The sequence below is a fragment of the Lepus europaeus genome, chromosome X (genome assembly GCF_033115175.1).
Source record: "Lepus europaeus isolate LE1 chromosome X, mLepTim1.pri, whole genome shotgun sequence".
In the NCBI taxonomy this organism is placed as follows: Eukaryota; Metazoa; Chordata; class Mammalia; order Lagomorpha; family Leporidae; genus Lepus; species Lepus europaeus.
Window position 1 is genome coordinate 86,835,288 of NC_084850.1, and position 6,000 is coordinate 86,841,287.

Sequence of the window (6,000 nt, forward strand, 5' to 3'; positions counted from 1 at the left end):
TAATCAAAGTTTCAAACAATCTGGACTCTAAAATTTCTAGTAAATCTTGGACTTTGGTTTTTCCAGTTTGGGCTCAACTGAAAAAAATCGAAGGACCTATGTCTCTGATCTTATAGAGACACCAACTAATCAGGCTATTTAGAGTATATTAGAAGTACTGTCAAGATGTGACGTGGTACTAAATTTTAAGTTTCTATAATGGAAAATGCTATTAATACAAATGTTTGAGAATTAAAAAGTCTAATGATATTGTGTTACTAGACATGATAGTTATCTTAATGAGAAAGCCCCAGAGGCCTAAAGGGTTAAATACTTGTCAAATCCTACAGGTGCTTTCAAAAATACTGTGAAGTAAGCAAGTGCCTCTTGTTGGTTGATGAGTTTATAATTTTAAACATGGCAACTTAAAGTCTTTTGTCATCCACAGTCATATATGATTTGCTTCTCATAAAACTAAAGCGTTGTTGGTTCTGTGTTTAGCTGTCCTCCTATATGTTTTATGGACTTTTTCCAGCCACTTCTATTGTATTCAGTACTTTGGGACGGCTCTGTAAACAGATGAAGCCAATAATGTATTAACAGTACCAACTGAGAGAAAGTATGGTTAACTGAGGTTTCTAAAAACAAAAAGCAATTCAAATCAATTGGCAATCTACAAAAAGAGTTAAAGATTTTTAAAAGCTATATTAAAATTGCTATATTGGTCTATTATGTTATGTTATATGTGTGTACATATTGTATGTCCACATGGGAAAATTTTATTAAGAATTTTATTTTAATTGGCTTATAGATAAGATTGTCCATAAATTTAAGCTGCTAAAATTAATCAAAGATGCATTTTAATTTGTGTGACCTGAATCTCTGCATCATATGTTTTATACTTGTTGGTAGAAAGAAACTAAAAACATTTTAGATGGTTGTGCTTAAGTTTACTGGTTAAACAAACTACACCATGTTAGATATTTAAGAGGTGTTTTCAAATACCTGATGCTTAAAATGTATAGAAGGCATTGGACCTTCTGGTAAATGTTTTCTTAAGTTGTTATCTAATGGTTGAAACTATTTCCTAAGTATTCATGTAATATTGCTATTGTCAGCAAGCGATCTAGGACTTGCTCCCTCATTTCTCTATTCTAAGCCCAACTTGTTCTTTCATTTCTCTATTCTCTTCAAGGTAGGAAACTAATTCTATTATAAAGAACGCACAATTTAATCTTTAGACCTTATAAAAGAGATGGCTAACATTTTTCTGTAATAGCATAGCCAAAATAAGAGCTTAAAAAATAATCTCATAGCTAGATTTACTTCACCATCAGCGAAGTAAACAGTAAGTAGAAAAAACCTCCCTTTCAGACCAAAGGGAAAGAAAGTTTTAAAGTGAGAATATAATTTTCCTCATGGGCATTGTCTACCTTAGAAAAACTACTACAGAACATGCCTGTGACTATAGACTTGTAGTTGAGGCCACCGAAGATTAGAGATGGGACTTGGGCACTCCCTTGACTTGCATCCTCTGGTCTGCTTTAACAAAAACCAGGAGGAAAAGAAAGCTAGGCATCAGAAGCAATGGGTGGCAGGCCTATTAATGGCTGATCTGTACAGTGATCTGCCCTCAAGGAGACCCAACAGGCCAGTCCACTGCAGTGGCTTTCAATGTGGTAAGCCTGGGCTTCAGCAGAAGTCAGCTTGTGAAGAGCCCTGGCAGCTCTGCCAAGAGTTGGAACACTGGAAATGGACCTGCCCTGGAGTCGAAGGATGCCCAGGTCAGAGCCACAGATCTTATTGGCTCTAAGCTGAAAAGCCCTTCACTCAGCCCAACTTCCAAAGTGACCACTGCAGCTGAGGGGATGGTCAAGTAGGGTCAGCAACATTGCAGGCAGAACTGTAAATTTCTTGTTAGAGATGCCACCTGCCTTTACCTGGCCAGCTCTCCTCCCAGGCCAGCCAAGTAATGAAAGTCAACAGAGTGCCTTCCCCTAGGAGGTTCACACCTCCCTTAGGATATACCCCATGTGAAGAGATAGATAGGTCTGGGCCTCTGAATTTACAAGGCCTAAAGCCCAACAGATTATTATCAAGCCCCTTCTGTCAGGTTCTATTTGCCTCTCAATCAGAAAACTTAATTGTAGCTTAGCACCTTTCTTAGCTCCTCTAATAATGACTCTGTCCTTTGTTCTAGACCCTGTCTAGTGCACTTGGGCCTCATTCCTTCGTAATCATAACCTCTACTCTACCATCAATGGCTCTACTCCCAACATGTGTGTACTGATGGTCCTCTTCCCCACTTAATGCTGTATAATTTTTCAGACCTGGTAAATGCCACTCTTAGGATCATTGGTTACTATCCTCACCCTGTCTTTTATGACCTTGTCTAAATATGATCAGAGTCGGGGAACTTGGAAGGCTTCCATAGCCTTGGCAACTCATGACGAGAGGCTAGGGTGGTTACTGGCGCCATAAACTAGAGTGTCAATTTGTTGGGTCAACAACAGGAGTCACTGTGCACTTGCTCCTCATGTGGCATCTCTGTCCTTAATGTGCTGTACATTTTGATTTAATGCTATAACTAGTACTCAAACAGTATGTTTCACTTTGTGTTTCTATGTGGGTGCAAACTGTTACTTAATGTATACTAAATACTTAATGTATACTAAATTGATCTTCTGTATATAAATAGAATTGAAAATGAATCTTGATGTGAATGGAAGCGGAGAGGGAACAGGAGAGAGGAGGGTTGTGGGTGGGAGGGAAGTTATGGGAGGGGGAAGCCATTGTAATCCATAAGCTGTACATTGGAAATTTATATTCATTAAATAAAACTTTAAAAAAAAAAACTACTGCAAGTAAAGTTATCGATCTCCAGAAAAATCACACATAGCATTACTAAGCATATCCCCCCAAAGTGTGCAATATGCATACTTGGAAAATACAAAATTTTAAAAATTATAAACAACAGGTGAGCTTCATATTTATAAAAATGTGGAAAAAATTCCACTTTTAGCACTGTTGCATAAAGAATTGTCTTTTGATGAAAAGTTCATGAGTTGTCCTCTTGTTGGGACCACACTTAACAAAAACCCTATTTTTTGAAACGAGATTACACAGCTAGAGGGAGCATCTTAGCCATATATCACTGTTTTAAAGCTTTTCTGTATTTTTTACTACTTTATTCAAATATGTCCCTTAGGTGTGTAGGATTCAGTATACACTCCTGGAAGATACTTTCCGAGGCCGATGGGGGCTTCTCTCTTCTTCTCACTTCGTTGCTTTCGGCCTTGGCACGTGCTAGGATGTGAGATTTCAGGTTAGTTGAGTGAGCAAACTGCCTATTACAACCATTGAAGCAGAACGCATAGGGCCTGTCGCCAGTGTGGACGCGCAAACTGAAGTCCAATGAAAAGCGTTTCCCACAGCCTGCGCATGCGCGCTGCCAGGGCTTCACTCCAGTATGAACCAGTTCGTGTCGTTTTAGCTTTGAGGCTCTCCCCGAAAGCTTTGCCACATTCTGCAGAGAGTTATCCCTGAACATCTTTGTGCAGCCTTTATGAGGGCAAGCTATTGTTCTCAAAGCATCATCTTCTTTAACTTGTCTTGACTTCATTCTAGCAAATCCTGCCACTTGTTTAGGATCCAAAGGATTCCTCCGGGAGGAAGTTTCTTTCCTGTCATGTACTCTGAATAATCAGGAGACAGGTTCTCTCCAATGATCTGTTCTTCAACCACTGTCTCATGGTTTCTATCTTTTTTTTTTCATCTGAGAACCACATGGTGACCAAGAAGTCACCCTCCAGTTTCTTGATCTGCACCTGCATCTGCTTGCATTTCTTGTTGCCTGGGTCTGCACCGCCGCTGCCTCCTCGCTTGCCGGCTGTTGCCACGGAGACCAGTATCTATTTGATGTAATCATCGTCACCACTTGCCAGCACAGGCACCAGGATGAGGATCTGGTTCTCCGTGAAGCCATCCCTGGCATGCAGCTGGCCTGAGTGATCAATGCCCACCACCTCCTTGTGCGTCTGTACTAGGAGCAGCTCCTGGAGGTAGTGCACCTGGGTCAGGGCGTGAGTGGCAAGCGGCTGCAGCATGATCAAGGATGTGTGCTAGTGCTGGTGGTGGTGGTGATGGTGGTAGCGATGGTGGTGGTGGTGGCAGCGTTGGCCGGCATGCGCCACGGCCATACTCTTTGTTGTCATCGTCCTCCTCCTCGCCCACTACCATACTCTTGATGGTCTCCACCAAGATGGTCCCCTCCGTGATGTCGTGCAGCTCCACAACTCGGCCAGAATCTTGAAGTCATCCGTGGGGATGTAGAGAGTGTCGCCTGAGGCCATGGATCAGGGTTCCTCACTGCTGGCAGGCTGGCCCCCATATAACCTCTGGACTTGGAGCAGTCCATTCCATAGCATGGATCTTCTTTTTTTAAGATTTATTTATTTATTTATTTGAAAGTCAGAGTTACACAAAGAGAGGAGAGGCAGAGAGAGAGAGAGAGAGAGAGAGAGAGAGAGAGAGAGGTCTTCCATCCGATGGTTCACTCCCCAGTTGGCTGCAACGGCCGGAGCTGCATAGATACTCTTATTTATAAAAGATTTATTTATTTATTTGAAAGTCAGAGTTACACAGAGAGAGAAGGAGAGGCAGAGAGAGAGAGAGAGAGAGAGAGAGAGAGAGAGAGAGGGAGGTCTTCCATCTGATGGTTCACTCCCCAGTCGGCCATAATGGCCAGAGCTGAGCTGATCCAAAGTCAGGAGCCAGGAGCTTCTTCCAGGTCTCCCATGTGGGTGCTGGGGCCCAAGGACTTGGGCCATCTTCTACTGCTTTCCCAGGCCACAGCAAAGAGCTGGATCAGAAGTGGAGCAGCCGGGGCTCAAACCGGCACCCATATGGGATGCTGGCGCTTCAGGCCCCAGCGCTGGCCCCAGCATAGATCTTCTGACCCACCCATTGGCCCATGCCACAAGCCCAGAGCCTCATCCAGCCAAAGGCATGCCAACCCACTGATTTTCACTTTCCTCATAGCCCATCAAAGGGCACTCTGATTACTTCATTGAGTGAGGTACTACCGAACACAGGTGGCAAGCCGCCAGGGCAATGTGTCCCAACGGTTTTAGCCCATGGCAAACCAATCCGGCCAGGCAACCCTACAGAAACCCTGCTTTTTCATCCCCCTCCCTCTCTGTGCTCACAGGGGAGAACTGCAGGCCCACTAGAACTCATTTTAGGCTCTGCCTTACTCTGTTATATCCACAAGAAACAGCCAATTTCCTTATTTTCATTAAATGAACCTGAATCTGGTTTCTATTCTCACCGCCCTGCCGTGGACTCTTGGGACGTGCTGTCTCAGTTATTAGCAAGTCTTCTCTCCCATGGCAGGATTAGGCAAATCCTGGGGTCGGTCATACATGAGGCAAACATTTTGTTGGAGCCCCTCCTCTCCCCAGTCATTGGCCCATCCAGGTTGTTGAGCACCAGCCTCTGTTCCAATTGGCCATTGTCTCATTCTGCCTGGTTGACCCTCGGGTCATTCAATATTTGAACCACCACCCCTGGGCTCTAGGAGCAGGCGGAATTCCAACTTCCTTACTTCAGTCCCAAGGTCCTCCTGAGCCTGCTTCCTGCCAGTCTTCCCAGCCTCCTCATCAACCACACCCTGCCTTGCTCTTTGCATCCCAGCAGCACCGAACTGCACAGTCGCCTGCCTGCAGCATGAGGCTGTCATCCTCCAGGCCTTTATTCCAACTGTTTCCTCAACCTGGATTGCCGCCCAGACCCATGTATCCCCTCCTCCCAGAAGTCCTCTCCAACTGTGTCGGTCTGCATGGAGTGACCCTTTGTTGTTTTCCCACACTTCTCTTGGCTCCCTCCTTCCATAGCACTGATTGCAATGCATTGTGCTTGTTTATTTCCACTATATACCTCTCTCATAGGCCTGGGAGCAACCAGAGAGTAGGGACTACATCTGATTGATCTCTGTACCTTGTTTAGAGCCTGGCACAGGCA

The 6,000-nt window shown here is 44.2% G+C and overlaps 1 pseudogene; it reads right to left on the bottom strand.

The window, feature by feature from the left end:
* Positions 1–3,166: 3,166 nt before the first annotated feature.
* On the bottom strand, positions 3,167–4,331 carry LOC133752733 (transcriptional repressor protein YY1-like; annotated as a pseudogene).
* Positions 4,332–6,000: the final 1,669 nt, after the last annotated feature.